Source organism: Trachypithecus francoisi, unplaced genomic scaffold, assembly GCF_009764315.1.
Source record: "Trachypithecus francoisi isolate TF-2019V2 unplaced genomic scaffold, Tfra_2.0 Lachesis_group1, whole genome shotgun sequence".
Classification (NCBI taxonomy): domain Eukaryota; kingdom Metazoa; phylum Chordata; class Mammalia; order Primates; family Cercopithecidae; genus Trachypithecus; species Trachypithecus francoisi.
This window is the reverse complement of record NW_022681454.1, coordinates 62,827,335-62,843,082: the sequence shown is the minus strand read 5'-3', so window position 1 is coordinate 62,843,082 and position 15,748 is coordinate 62,827,335.

Sequence of the window (15,748 nt, the reverse complement as noted above, 5' to 3'; positions counted from 1 at the left end):
ACCAACCTTTTATAAGTGTTCCCTTTTCTCCACAACCTCACCAGCATCTGTTATTTTTTGACTTTTTAGTAATAGCCATTCTGACTGGTGTGACATAGTATCTCATTGTGTATTTTTCTAATGATCAGTGATATTGAGATTTTTTTCATATGCTTGTTGGCCATATATATGTCTTCTTTTGATAAGTGTCTGTTCATGTGCTTTGCCCACTTTTTTATGGGGTTTGTTTTTCTCTTGCAAATTTGTTTAAGTTCCTTATATATACTGGATATTAGACCTTCATCAGATGCATAATTTGCAAATATGTTCTCTCATTTTATTGGTTGTCTGTTTACTCTGTTGATAGTTTCTTGTGCTGTGCAGAAGCTCTTAAGTTTAACTAGATCCCACTTGTCAATTTTTGCTATTGTTGAATTGCTTTTAGTATCTTCATCATGAAATTCTTGCTTGTTCATGTGTCCAGGATGGTATTGCCTAGGTTGTCTTCCAGGATTTTTACAGTTTTGGAGTTTACATTTAAGTCTTTAATCTATCTTGAGTTGATTTTTGTATTGGGGAAAAGAAAGGGTCCAGCTTCAGTCTTCTGCGTATTGCTAGCCAGTTATCACAGCACCATTTATTGAATAGGGAGTCTTTTTCCCATTGCTTCTTGTTAGCCTTTTCAAGGATCAGGTAGTCATAAGTGTGCAGCCTTATTTCTGGGCTCTCTATTCTGTTCCATTGGTCTATGTGTCTCTGTACAAGTACCATGCTGTTTTGGTTACTGTAGCCTGTAACTTGAAGTCAGGTAGCATGATGCCTCCAGCTTTGTTCTTTTTACTTAGGATTGCCTTGGCTATTTGGGCTCCTTTTTGGTTCCGTATGAATTTTGAAATAGTGTTTTCTAGTTCTGTGAAGAATGTCAATGATAGTTTGATAGAAATGGCATTAAATCTGTAAATTGCTTTGGGCAGAATGGCCATTTCAATGATATTGATTCTTTCTATCCCACGAGCATGGGATGTTTTCCCATTTGTTTGTGTCTTCTCTCATTTCTTTGAGCAACGTTTTGCAATTCTCATTGCAGAGATCTTTCACCTTCCTTGTTAACTGTATTCATAAGTATTTTATTCTTTTCGTGGCAATTGTGAATGGAATTCCCTTTCTGATTTGGCTCTCAGCTTGGCTATTGTTAGTGTATAAGAATGCTACTGATTTTTGTACATTGATTCTGTATTCTGAAAGTTTGCTGAAGTTATCAGCTGAAGGAGCTTATGGGCCAAGACTATGGGGTTTTCTAGATATAGGATCATGTCATCTGCAAACAGAGATAGTTTGACTTCCTCTCTTCTTATTTCAATGCCCTTTGTTTCTTTCTCTTGCCTCACTGCTTTGGCCAGGAATTCCAATACTATGTTGAATAGAAGTGGTGACAGCAGGCATCTTGTGCTGGTTGTCAAGGGGAATGCTTCCAGCTTTTGCCCATTCAGAATAGTGTTGGCTGTGATTTGTCATAGATGGCTCTTATTGTTTTGAGGTATGTCCTTCAATACCTAGTTTATTAATAGTGTTTAACATGAAGGGGTGTTGAATTTTATTGAAAGCCTTTTCTGCACCTATTGAAATAATCATTTGTTTTTTTGTCTTTAGCTCTGTTCATGTGATGAATTACATTTATTGATTTGCATATGTCAAACCAACCTTGCATCCCCAGGATGAAACCTACTTGATTGTGGTGGATTCACTTTTTGATATGCTGCCAGATTCAGTTTGCAAGTATTTTGTTGAAGATTTTTTGCATCAATGTTCATCAAGGATATTGGCCCGCAGTTTTCTTTTCTTGCTGTGTCTCTGCCAAGTGTTGGTATCAGGATGATGCTGGCCTCATAGAATGAGTTGGGGAGGAGTCCCCCTCCTCAACTTTTTGGAAGAGTTTCTATGGGAATGGTACCAGCTCCTCTTTGTACATCTGGTAGAATTTAGCTGTGAATCCACCAGGTCCTGGGCTTCCGGGCTTTTCTTTTTTTTTTTTTTTTTTTTTTTGGCTGGTAGATTATTTATTACTGATTCAATTTTGGAGCTCGTTATTGGTCAGGTAATCAATTTCTTCCCGGTTCAGTCTTGGGAGTGTGTATGTGTCCCAGAATGTATCCATCTCTTCCATGTTTTCTAGTTTGTGTGCATAGGCGTGTTTGTAGTAGTTTCTGATGGCTATTTTTATTTCTGTGGGGTCAGTGGTAACATTCCCTTTGTAATTTATAATTGCCTTTATTTGGATCTTCCCTCTTTTCTTTTTCACTAGTCTAGTTAGCAGCCTATGTATCTTGTTAATTTTTTAACAAAACCAACTCCTAGATTTGTATATTTATATATATATATATATATATATATACTTTTTTTTTTTTTTGAGACAGAGTCTTGCTCAGTCACCCAGGCTGGAGTGCAGTGGCGCTATATCGGCTCACTACAAGCTCCGCCTCCCAGGTTCACACCATTCTCCTGCCTCAGCCTCCCAAGTAGCTGGGACTATAGGCGCCCACCACCATGCCTGGGCAATTTTTTTTGTATTTTTAGTAGAGACGAGATTTCACCATGTTAGCTAGAATGGTCTCAATCTCCTGACCTCATGATCCACCTGCCTTGGCCTCCCAAAGTGCTAGGATTACAGGCGTGAGCCACTGCACCTGGCCAGATTTGTTTATATTTTGAATGGTTTTCTGTGTCTTGATTTCCTTCATTTCAGCTCTGATTTTGGTTAGTTCTTGTCTTCTGCCAGCTTTGTGGTGGGTTTGCTCTTGCTTCTCCAATTCTTTCCATTGTGATGTTAGGTTGTTAATTTGAGATATTTCTAACTTTGGGATGTGGCCATTTAGTGCTATGAAATTCTCTCTTAACACTGCCTTAGTTGTGCCCCCAGAGATTCTGGTGTGTTGTATCTTTGTTCTCATTAGTTTCAAAGAACTTCTTTATTTCTGCCATAATTTCATTAATTACCCAGAAGCCATTCAGGAGCATGTTGTGTAATTTCCATGTAATTCCATGGTTTTGAGCAATTTTCTTAGTCTTGACATCTATTTTTATTGCACTGTGGTCTGAGAGTGGATTTGGTATGCTTTCAGTTTTTTACATTTGCTGAGGATTGTTTTGTACCCAATTATGTGGTCAATTTTAGAGTATGTGCCATTTAACAATGAGAAAAATGTATATTATGTTGTTTTTGGGTGGAAACTTCTGTAAATGTCTATCAAATCAATTTGGTCCAAGGTTGAGTTCAGGTTGAGTTCAGGTCCTGTGTATCTTTGTTTAATTTTCTGCCTCAATGAACTGTCTAATACTGTCAGTGGAATGTTGAAGTCTCCCACTATTATTGTGTGGGAGTCTAAGTGTCTGTAGGTCTCTAAGAACTTGCTTTATAAATCTGGGTGCTCCTGTGTTGGGTGCATATATATTTAGGATAGTTAGATCTTCTCGTTGAATTAAACCCTTTACTGTTATGTAATGCCCTTCTTTGTCTTTTTTGATCTTTGTTGGTTTGACATCTGTTTTGTCTGAAATTAAGATTGCATTCTCTGCTTTTTTCTGTTTTCCATTTGCTTTGTAGACTTTCCTGCATCCCTTTATTATGAGACTATGGGTGTCATTTCATGTGAAATGGATCTCCTGAAGACAACATACCTTTGGGTCTTGCTTTTTTATTCAGCTTGCCACTTTGTGCCTTTTAAGTGGGGCATTTAGCCCATTTACATTCAAGGTTAGTATTGATATGTGTGGATTTGATCCTGTCCTTGTGTTGTAAGGTGGTTATTATGTTGGCTTATTTATGTGCTTGCTCTCTAGTGACAATGGTCTGTGTGACTAAGTGTGTTTTTGTATTTGCTGGTAGCAGTCTTTCCCTTCTATATTTAGTGCTCCTTTCAAGATCTCTTGTAAGGCAGTTCTGATGGTAACAAACTCCCCCAACAGTTGCTTATCTGTAAAGGATCTTATTTCTGCTTTGCTTAGGAAGCTTAGTTTGGCTGGATATGAAATTCTAGGTTGAAGATTTTTTTTTCTTTAAGAATGTTGATTATAGTCCCCCAATCTCTTCTGGATTGTAGGATTTCAGCTGAGATGTCCACTGTTAGCCTGATAGTGTTCCCTTTGTAGGTGACCTGCCCTTTCTCTCTACCTGTCTTTAACATTCTTTCATGTCAACCTTGAAAAATTTGATGATTATGTGTCTTGGGAGTGCTCTTCTTGTATAGAATCCTGCAGGAGTTTTCTCTACTTTCTGAATTTGACTGTTGGTCTCTCTAGCAAAGTTGGGGAAGTTTTCATGATGGATGATATCCCAAAATATGTATTCCAATTTGTTTTCTTTCCCCCCTCCCTTTCATGGATGCCAGTGGTTCATAGATTTGTCCTCTTTACATAATCCCATACTTCTCAAAGTTTTCGTTCATTCCATTTTATGACTATCTTATTTCAGAGAACCAGTCCTCAACTTCTGGGATTCTTCTCTCAGCTTGGTTTATTCTGCTGTTAATACTTGTGATTGCACTGTGAAATTCTTGTATTGTGTTATTCAGCTCTGTCAGACCTGTTCGGTTATTTTTTATACCAGCTATTTTGTCCTTCAGTTCCTGTATTGATTTATTGTGATTCTTGTTTTCCTTGGATTGGGTTTTGCCATCCTACTGAATCTGTTCCTATCTATATTTCAAATTCTACTTCTGTCATTCCAACCAGTTCAGCCTGGTTAAGAACTCTTGTTGGAGAACTGGTGCAGTCATTTGGAGGACACAAGACACTCTAGCCATTTGAGTTACCAGAGTTCTTGCATTGGTTCTTTCTCATCCCTGCATATGGGAGTTCCTTTAACTGCAGTGTAGATTGAGTACAGTCAATAGACTTCTTTCCTAGATGTTTTCACCAGACTAAGGCTTTGTACAGGGTCTTTATATGAAACTGACTTCTTGTCTCTGGTTTCAGAGGTGGGTATGTTAGCAAGGTATTTTTAGTGTTGAAGCTTTGGGGTGTGATCCAGTAGGTGGTATATAGGCTTATTGGTCAGTTGGTAGACTCTAGCTCTGTTGTGTGGTTCCCCTATGTTTTCTTACAGCTGCAGCTGCGTTCCCTCTCAATGCTCTGAAAGTGTGAGTTCCTCTCTCCCTTGAGCGCTAGCTGTAGATCATGGTTTGGCACTCCTGGCTACCCACTACAGCTCTGGAGCAATCTCAGTGTTTATATTCCTTCCCCAACTTGGAGGCAGCAAAGGAAGAGACCTTAGTAGTGGTTGTGTCCAAGCATCTTTTTCTTGTCTCCTGGGGGCTCCACACTACAGAGATGCAGGTCAATAATCACTCAGTGTAATCAACCCAGGATGAAGGGTCTGTACTGTAGGCCTAAGCCAGGCGTTCCCTTTCTGGTGACAAGCAGTGGGGGGTGTGGAACCCATGGGAGATGGACTGACCTCCTCTCCTTGAGTCAATTGCATCTTGTTGGAGGTATGGATATGGCACTTAGGGTCTTTGTTTCCTAGCCAGTCCCAGGGCATCAAGGGCAGTTTCATTGCAGAGGCAGTGGCAGAGAGGCTTTCAGTTGTCCCAGAGGCTCGGTTCGGGGAGTTGCTGAGTTGTTTCCGGCTCAGTAGCTCTGGTGAGGGGTGTCTGGAGGCTCAGGCTTGGAAGACTTGCCTGGTGAAGAGATATGGGAACGGGGACCCATCTAACAGCCTGGCCACTTTTCCATAGAACTGCTGCTGCATACTGGGGGCTCTCTCCAGTCTCTAGTCACCTCGGATTTTCCAGTACCTGGAGTTATCACCAGTGGAAGCTGTCAAACAGCAAAATGGCAGCGTGCCCCTCCTTCTGGCATCTCTATCCCAGGTACAGAACTGTTGCCAGCCTGAGCACACCTGTAGGAGGTGGATGGAGACTCCAGTTGTGTGGTCCCACCCACAGATTAGGAATGGGATCAAGGACCTGCTTTAAAAAGCAGTCTGGCCACATTTTTGTAGAGCAGCTGTGCTGTGCTAGGGGTACACTTCAGCCCCTGGTCACCTCAGACACTCCAAAGCCTGAAGACCAGAATAGTTAAGTCACCCAAGCAGCAAAGATAGCAGCCCACCCTTTTCTCTGGGAGCTCCATCCCAGGGAGGTTTCAAATTTCTGTTGGCCAGAAAGCAGTGGCAGGGGTTGCTGGCAACCATAGTAGAGAGGTCTTGCCCAGTAAGGATGAATGAAATCAGAGACCCACTTTAAAAAGCAGTCTGGCCATGTTTTCACAGAGCATCTCTGCTGTGCTGGGGGCATCCCTTCCACCCCTGATCAGGTTGGATTCTCCAAAGCCAGAAGGCTGGAATGGCTAAGTTGCCCAAACAACAAAGATGACGATGGCCCACCCTTCCTCCTGGGAGCTCCGTCCCAGGGAGGTGCAACACTGCTACCAGTAGCTAACTGGAATTCCAAGCTAGTGGGTCTTAGCCTGTGAGGTGCTGTGGAAGTGGGGCCTAGAGACTGTTGCTGCTTAGCTCCCTGGATTCAGCCTCTTTCCTAGGGGTTTTACAGGGGTCTAACCTCCCACTTTGCCAATGTTGCAGCTTTTTTTGCTAGGAAGCCTGGAGAGACCAAGTCTCTAAGGCTCACAGGTCTCCACAAGTGCCTGAGCAGCTGCTATGCCAAAACTCCACGTAGCTCTGAAGGGCCTGGTGAAGTGGGTTCATGAGGGAATCTTCTGACCTGAGGGTTGCAAAGATCCATGGGAAAATTGTGGGTGGTCAGGGTGGCATATTCACCCACCACTTCCCTGAGTGAGGGGAGGTTCCCTTGGTTCCATGTTGCTGCTGGGTGGGCCGTCGTCCTGCCTTGCATTTTTCCATTCTCTGTAAGTCAAGTTGTTTCTTCCATTAGTCCCAATGTGAGTACCTGGATGGTTCAGTTGAAGGTGCTGTATTTACTCGCTGCTTCCACTCCTCTCCATGGAGCCACACACACTAGCTGCTTCTAGTCGGCCATCTTGGTCACCTCCCCTAAAAAAATTTTTTCAATATCTTTATTGAAAAGAATTCACTAATAAGTGGACCCACACTGTTCAAACCCATGTTGCTCAAAGATCAACTCTATCATTATAAAAGCAATTTTTACCTCAGGACCCACAAAAGAGTCTCAGGGAGCTCCGTGAGTTCAAAGACCGCACTTTGAGAACCACCACCCCACAGGATGGCATGTGGATGAGAAAATCTTAATAGACCTTTTCTTCAAATGCAGATTCTGGATTCTGCTTCATACACTGTAACCGCTCCATATTGGTCCTGCCATCCTGGGTAGACCCTGGAATGCTGGCCTTGGCTGTGGTTGTGTCACATTCCTGGGGGACAAAAATTTGCACATGCACTATACCTTGGGTCTCACAACCACAATGGCACTATAAACAACCAGAGACTCAGCTGGGCTGGTCTGGACAAAGGCTTGTGACTGGAAGTACTAAGGAAGGCCATATATTACTTTTATAATAAAAAAAGATATTTTTATTTTGAAAAAAATCAACATTTATTTAGCTATAAACTAAAACATTAAACACCATCTGTGATGGTTAATTTTGCATGTCAACTTGACTGGGCACCAGGGTCAGACATGATTCTGGGTGTGTCTGTGAGGGTGTTTCTGGATAAGATTAACATTCAGATCAGTTGATTGAGTAAAGCAAATTGCCCTCTCCAATGTGAGCGGGCCTCATTCAATCAATTGAAGGCCTAACTAGGACAAAAAGGCTGACACCTGAGAAGAAAGGAGAACTCCTCCTGCCTATTTTCTAGCTGGACATTAGATTTTTCCTGACTTTAGACTTCAACTGAGACATCAGCTCCCCTGGGTCTCAAGCCTGCCAGTTTGGAGACTAGGACTACACCATGGGCATTTCTGGGTCTCCAGATTGCAAACTGCAGAACTTGGAATTTGTCAGCCTCCATCATCAAGTGAGCCAATTCCTTTCTATATGTATTCAATGTCTTTCTATATATAACTATACCTTTATTGGTTTCTCTGGAAAACCCTGATTAATACACCATTCTTAGGCCGGGCACAGTGGCTCACACCTGTAATCCCAGCACTTTGGGAGGCTGAGGCGGGCAGATCACCTGAGGTCAGGAGTTCAATATCAGCCTGGCCAACATGGGGAAGCCCTATCTCTACTAAAAAATACAAAAGTTAGCTGGGTATGGTGCCGGGCACCTGTAATCCTAGCTACTCAGGAGGCTGAGGCAGGAGAATCACTTGAACCTGAGAAGCGGAGGTTGCAGTGAGCCAAGATTGCACCACTGCACTCCAGCATGGGTGAAAAAGAGAGACTCCATCTCAAAATATATATATAAAATAAAATAAAAAATAAAAAAACACTATTCTTGGGGGAAAAAAAATCATGGAGACCATCACTAGTAGTGTCTAGCCAAACATCACCCACTAAAGGAGCTGTTTTCAGTGAACCAAACCATCTCAAATGTGAGAAAGATGCAGGAGATTGTAGCCAAGGAACTCCACATATTCCAGGACCAGTGGCATATCCAGCCCTATCATGAGCTATATGATATGTCCCTGTCATGAGCCATGTGTTAGGTTTGGGTTTTTTTTGTTTTGTTTTGTTTTGTTTTGATGCCATCTAACACCTGTGTTTACACAAAACTATATGATTATGATTTTGATATTGATGTTGATCTTTCTATAGGGAGATACTAAAATGATTATGAATAGTCTGACTAGAGAGAGAACTCTGCTTATTATAAATTAATAAAATAGTCATCTAGTTTTAACTTTGTTTTTTAATACAACCATTGTGTCAGGAAGCTTATTCTGGACAGGTGTCTAACAATGGAAACCTATTTCTGGGAGTTGCAAAATGCCTTCCAGGCCCACGTCGCTTTTAGAAAGTTTTTAAATCATGCTTTATGCCATCCATCCTGCCCTCTTGCCACAACTGATTGGACTAGAGATGGATACTTTTCCTGGCCAACAGTCCATGAGATGCACTGACTCAAAAACTCTGCCAAATATGGGCTTCCTAAACAGAACAATCAGACTCAGGAAGAGGTAGTTACTAACAGCTGGATCACTTAAAACAGGGACAGAGAATAACTGTGTCTCCATAAGGGTGGCTGTCACTAAAGAAAGCTACAGTGCCCGTTAAGTCACTGAAGCTGCTGGCAGATACCAGAGCTATCACAAGGTCTTGGATCACATTCCATCTCCATGAGGCCTGAAAATGAATCTATTTTGCTTTAATTAATTAAGAAGCATATTTTGTTCTTATAGCTTATAATGGTCTAAACCACATACTGCTCTGTGAGTTGAAGACAATTTAGTCATATTTATCCTGCATGTTATGGTGAAATAAAAGCACTTAAGATTTAGGTCAGGTGTAAAAGAAACCAAAATGCCTACCCAGGCAAGGCAGGTAACATATATAAGTGAAGCCAGCCAGGTGTGAGATCAACAAGGAAGATACTTGCCCTGATAACTGGAGAAATTCCTCCCCAGCTTTGGTTATAATTACCATTCAGAAGAATATTTGCATTGTTTTACAGAACTTCCAAGTTTTAAATGAGATAATGCATGTCAAGTGATTATTGTATGCTCAGCACATTCTAACAGCTCATTAATATTAATTATTATTAGTTTTATATTCATTTACAGTCATCATTAGCAGTTGTATACATCTACAGGAATTATCTGGACAAATGATACCACTTGACAAATTTACATTTCCTAATTCTTTTACATATTTTTATCTCAAAAATATTTTTTGATCATGCTCTTTAAAATGCTTCTCTAGTTCTAATTGATCTCTTAATTGATTCATGAAGACCTTAAAATTTAAAGTATGCTGAGTCATCTGGTTTGCTTTCTGCTAATGATTCATTTCTCTGGTTTGGAGAAACTCATTTTTGTGTTTTTCCAGCCTATCTTTTCTGTGGGTAATTACCCCATACACACCTTCAGACATTGCCTGTCAAGCAAAAATGTACATTGAATACAGTATAATTTTCTCCAAGTTGGTTTAGGTCTTTAATCAGAGACTGCCATTTCTGACCAGCCCTTCTAAACCAAATCAGTAAGTTTTGTTGTTTTACAGGATTGGTACAGGTAATGAAGTTCAACTAAGAAAAGAACAAGGAGATTGTGTCTGAAAAAGCAGCATGGTAACACAACATACACACCTGCAGAGCACTTCCATATAACTTACAACTCCAGGCTTTAGAATGGTAGAAACAAATTTATCTTGTTTTGTTTAAAAAAAAAAAAAAGAAAGTAGAGCACCCACAACCAAAATGAAAGTAATTGAGTCATGCCTGTGGGCTTCCTTCTAACAATTATTACAAATTAATATCCACAATATATTTAAGGCACATCAAAGTCTCAAAATAAAAAATGTGTAATCCATTCAAATCCAGTTTCCTACCTAGGGGCAGGATATGATAGGGCAGAGCACACATGGATTTTGAAGTCAGACTGACCTGGATTCAAATTCTGACATGCTGGTTGGATATGTATCTTGGCTAGTTCCTTGGTTTCTCAGAGCGTGTGTTATCATCTCTAAAGATGGGACAACTAGACTTACATGTTAAGGCTGTGAGGAAGGTTAAATAAAATACCACAGAAAAGGTGCCTTCCCTTTTAGTAGAAGACATTTAGTAGACATTTAACAAATGGCTTTCTCGTTTCCATTCCCTCTTCCGAGCGCAAAGTGAGGATCGATCGAGTTTCCCATGTGCCTCACAAGATAAGTAGAGATGGTTTGCATAATCTTAAACACAATATATATTGAAGGATGAATGATCTTCCACCTTAGGCCTTAAGTAAGCACAGGTATGGGCTGTTCCTTCACCTCAGGTAGATCTGTCTGGAGTAGATGGAGTGAGCGATGTAATTAGTTTACATCACAAAGTTATTTATTTAACAAACATTGACCCCTATTCTGTGACAGGCACTGTAGATACTGAAAGTAGATGACACCACTGCCCTCAGAGAGCTGACATCCCAAGTTGTAATAGACTCATCCTAAATAGCACTTCCTAAGGTATGTTCCACAGAATACCAATTCCACAGGTTAAAAGTGCTAGAAGAAAACTAAGTTTGGGGGAAAGTGTTTAAAGTTTCTTTACTATGAGGTTTTTCGGAACCAGTAATGGGCTTGGAGACATAGAATGCAGTGTTTATATTTGATCACAGAACCTTTTTATCAAGGAACATCTCAAGAGGCTAGCAGTGTTGCTCAGGTCATGCTTTGGGAAGAGCAGACCTGTAGTATAGCTGTGAGCGTTCTCCCACACAGCTGTTCCTGCAAGCCTTCAGGGGAGGTTGGGGGGAAGCCAGCAGTCTCCCGGATAACAGATAAGGCTGTGCAGTGCTATATACTGGAGTAGTGGGAGAGCCATAAGCTTTGAACCCAGACTGGACTGGAAATTTGATTCTGCAGCTCATCTGCGTGGCCTGAAGCAAGTTGTAAAAGCTCTTTGATCCTAAGAGCTTGTTTCACTGCCTAAACAATGGGGATCATAATAACATCTTCTTTCTGGGGTTCTTGTGAGGAATAAATATAGTAACATAGGGAAAGTGTCAGGCATAGAGTAAAAGTAGAACCTCATAGATAGCCCCTTCTATTCCCTTTGCCCCCTTATTCTATGCTACATTTTATTATATCCTGGGAAGCACAGCGCAGTGAGTCAGAGATAAATACATCCTGCTGGTTTAAAGAGCAGATGCATGTGCTTCATCATCCGTGCTTCCTATATTATTTTGCTTGTAACTGAAGAGTTTTGTACCTCTTTGCACTTCTGTCTTCCAGCCAGAAATGCTGAGACAACAGAAGGAAAACGACAAGGTCTTCACCTTACCTTAATGAGAAATCTCCTGGTTGTCTTTTGAGAAAAGTTCTTACACTGGCAGATCAATTTACTTACTTATTTATTTGTGTGTGTGTGTGTGTGTGTGTGAGAGTGTGTGTGTGTGTGTGTGTGTCACCAGGCTGGAGTGCCGTGGCGCGATCTTGGCTCACTGCAACCTCTGCCTCCCGAGTTCAAGTGAACCTCCTGCCTCAACCTCTTGAGTAGCTGGGATTACAGGCGCCCACCACCACACCCAGCTAATTTTTGTGTTTTTAGTAGAGATGGGGTTTAACCGTATTGACCAGGCCAATCTTGAACTCCTGACCTCAAGTGATCCACCCGCTTTGGCCTCCCAAAATGCTGGGATTACAGGTGTGAGCCACCACGTGCAACTTTCAGCTGATTTTAGAGTCTTACATTTTTACAACATCAACCAAACATTACCTTATTTTATCTAAAATTCAGTAAAATCCTCTAATCTCTTCATCCCCAGGACTCTCACGGTCGGGAAATTCTTTAAGAAAAACAAAAGATGATATTTAACTCAACATTTCAAACACCCGGTGAAATGAAGCATCTGAGAATCACAATACAGATTCCCTGGTCACGACTGTAGTCCATGTTTGTCTAAAAATAGGTGAAATTTATTTTTGCTGATAAAACTAAATCTGAAAGAAATAATCAGGTGAAACATGTCTTCATATATTATCTATAACCAATAATACTCCACTCATTTATCTTGTCAGAAAATGGGCTATTCCACCGAAGTGAATTCTCTAGATAATGAAGGTTATAGTTGCCCTACTTCCTACTCCATTTATCTCACCTTGCTTAGAAAGAAGCATTAGAAAGCAGAGAAAAAAATGAAGAGGATTTGGAGAAAGGACAAAGTCCACATGCAGAATCCAGAGCAATGTAGACAGCCTGATTAACAATTAAGAGCGGGAGGTAGTGGGGGGTTGGGGGGTTGAGTGTGGTGGCTCATGCCTGTGATCCTAGCAATTTGGGAGGTCCAAAGCAGGTGGATCACTTCTTGAGGCCAGACATTCAAGACCAGCCTGGCCTATATGCCAAAACCCTGATTTTACTAAAAATACAAAAAAATTAGCTGGGCATGGTGCTGTGCACCTGTAATCCCAGCTACTCGGGAGGCCAAAGTGGGAGAATCGCTTGAACTTGGGAGGCACAGGTTGCAGTGAGCCAAGATTGCACCACTACACTGCAGCCTGGGCAAGAGAGCAAGGCTCTGAGAAAAGGAAAAAAAAAAAAGACAGGGGGGTATGGGGTATGGTCACTAGTAGGAGAGATGGAACCAGAAATAGGCAGCTAGAGAGGTTTAGAGGCAGAAGATTTGAAATTAGAGGTTTCTTGAATGAGAAAATAAGAATAAATTACCTAGGAATACAGCTAACTAGGGAGGTAAAAGATCCCTACAAGGAGAACTCCTAAACACTGCTCAAAGAAATCACAGTTAACACAAACAAATGGAAAAACATTTCATGCTTGTGGATAGGAAGAATCAATATCATTAAAATGGCCTTACTGCCCAAAGCAATTTATAGAATCAATGCTATTCCTATCAAACTACCATTGACATTCTTCTCAGAACTAGAGAAAACTCTTTTAAAATTCATATAGAACCAAAAAAGAGCCCAAGTAGCTAAGGCAATTCTAAACAAAAAGAACAAACCTGGAGGCATCACCTGACTTCGAACTATACAATAGGGCTACAGTAACCAAAACAGCATGGTACTGGTGCAAAAACAGACACATAGACCAATGGAACAGAATAGAGAACCCAGAAATAAGATCATACCCCTGCAACTATCTTATCTTTGACAAATCTGACAAAAGCAAGCAATGAGGAAAGGATTCCCTATTCAATAAATGGTGTTGGGATAACTGGCTAGCTATATGCAGAAGACTGAAGCTGGACCCCTTCCTTACATCATATATAAAAATTAACTCAAAATGGATCAAAGACTTAAATGTAAAACCCAAAACTATAAAAACTCTGGAAGACAACCTAGGCAATACTATCCAGGACATAGCACAGGCAAAGATTTCATGACAAAGACACCAGAAGCAATTGCAACAAAAGCAAAACTTGACAAATAAGATCTAATTAAACTAAAGAGTGTCTACCTAGCAAAAGAAACTATCAACAGGGTAAACACACAACCTTCAGAATGGGAGAAAATTTTTGCAAACTATGCATCCAACAAAGGCCTAATATTCAGCATCTATAAAGAACTTAAACAAATTTACAAGAAAAAAAAAAAACGTAAAAAAGAGGGCAAAGGACATGAACAGACGCTTTTCAAAAGAAGACATTTATGCAGCCAAAAAACATGAAAAAAAGCCCACATCACTGATCATTAGAGAAATGTGAATCAAAGCCACAATGAGATACCATCTCACACCAGTCAGAATGGCTATTACTAAAAAGTCAAAAAAATAAGAGATGCTGGCAAGGTTTTGCAGGAACTGGAACACTTATTCACTGTTGGTGGGAGTATAAATTAGTTCAACCATTGTGTAAGACATTGTGGCGATTCCTCAAAGACCTAGAGATAGAAATACCACTCAACCCAGCAATCCCACTACTGGGTATAAACTCAAAGGAAAACAAATCATTCTATTAAAGGACATATGCACACATATGTTCATTGCAGCACCATTCACAATAGCAAAGACATGGAATCAACCTAAATGCCCATCAATGGTAGACTAGATAAAGGCCTGGCCTGGTGGCTCACATCTATAATCCCAGCATTTTGGGAGGCTGAGGCAGGTGGATCACTTGAGGTTAGAAGTTCGAGAGCAGCCTGGACAACATGGTGAAATCCTGTCTCTACTAAAAATACAAAACTTAGCCATGTGTGGTGGCACACACCTGTAGTCCCAGCTGTTTGGGAGGCTGAGGCATAAGAATTGCTTGAACCCGGGAGGTGGAAGTTTTAGTGAGCCAAGACTGTACCACTGCACTCCAGCCTGGGAGACAGAGTGAGACTCAAAAATAAAAGATAGACAGGATAAAGAAAACGTGGTACATATACACCATGGAATAATATGCAGCCATAAAAGAGAATGAGATCATGTCCTTTGCAGGGGCATGGATGGAGTTGGAGGCCATTATTCTTAGCAAACTAACACAGGAACAGAAAGCCAAATACTGCATGTTCTCACTTATAAGTGGGAGTTAAATGATGAGAACACTTGGATACATAGTGAGGAACAACACTCACTGGGGCCTTTCAGAGGGTGGAGGGTGAGAGGAGGGAGAGGATCAGGAAAAATAACTAATGGGTACTAGGCTTAATAGCTGAGTGATAAAATAATCTGTACAACAAACTCCTATGGCACAAATTTACCTATGTAACAATCCTGCACTTGTACCCCTGAACTTAAAAGTTAAAAATAATAATAAATACTTGGATTAAAAAAAGTCATTGGAAAAATGACAAATTATTTAATAAATGGTATTGAAATATCTGACTAAAAAAAGAAAATATATGGCTTTTTAGTCTGCAGTATTGACTTAAAACAAAAATTTGAAGGAATTTGGTCTTAGGAGTCTTTGAAGCTTATTGAGAGCTTTGGGGGCATCTGTAGGCCTTTGGAATGTGTTAAGAAAGACTCCAGAAAAAAAGAAAACAGAATTCATTGATGGAGCTTGAGCTAAGTTTCCAATTTTAAAAGAAAATGAAGTGGAAAGGCCCTCTATACTTTCTTCTGGTTTGTAAGCCAGCTCTCTAGGGTAGAGAAGGAGATCATAATTCAGAATCAGACCTCTGTACATCTAGCAGAATATTGACTGTGCTTGCCCTAGAAATTGATGAGGGGAAGGAACTCCAACACATTTCATTATTTTAAAGGCAAAACATATACAATGTTACCTCTCTGCCTCTT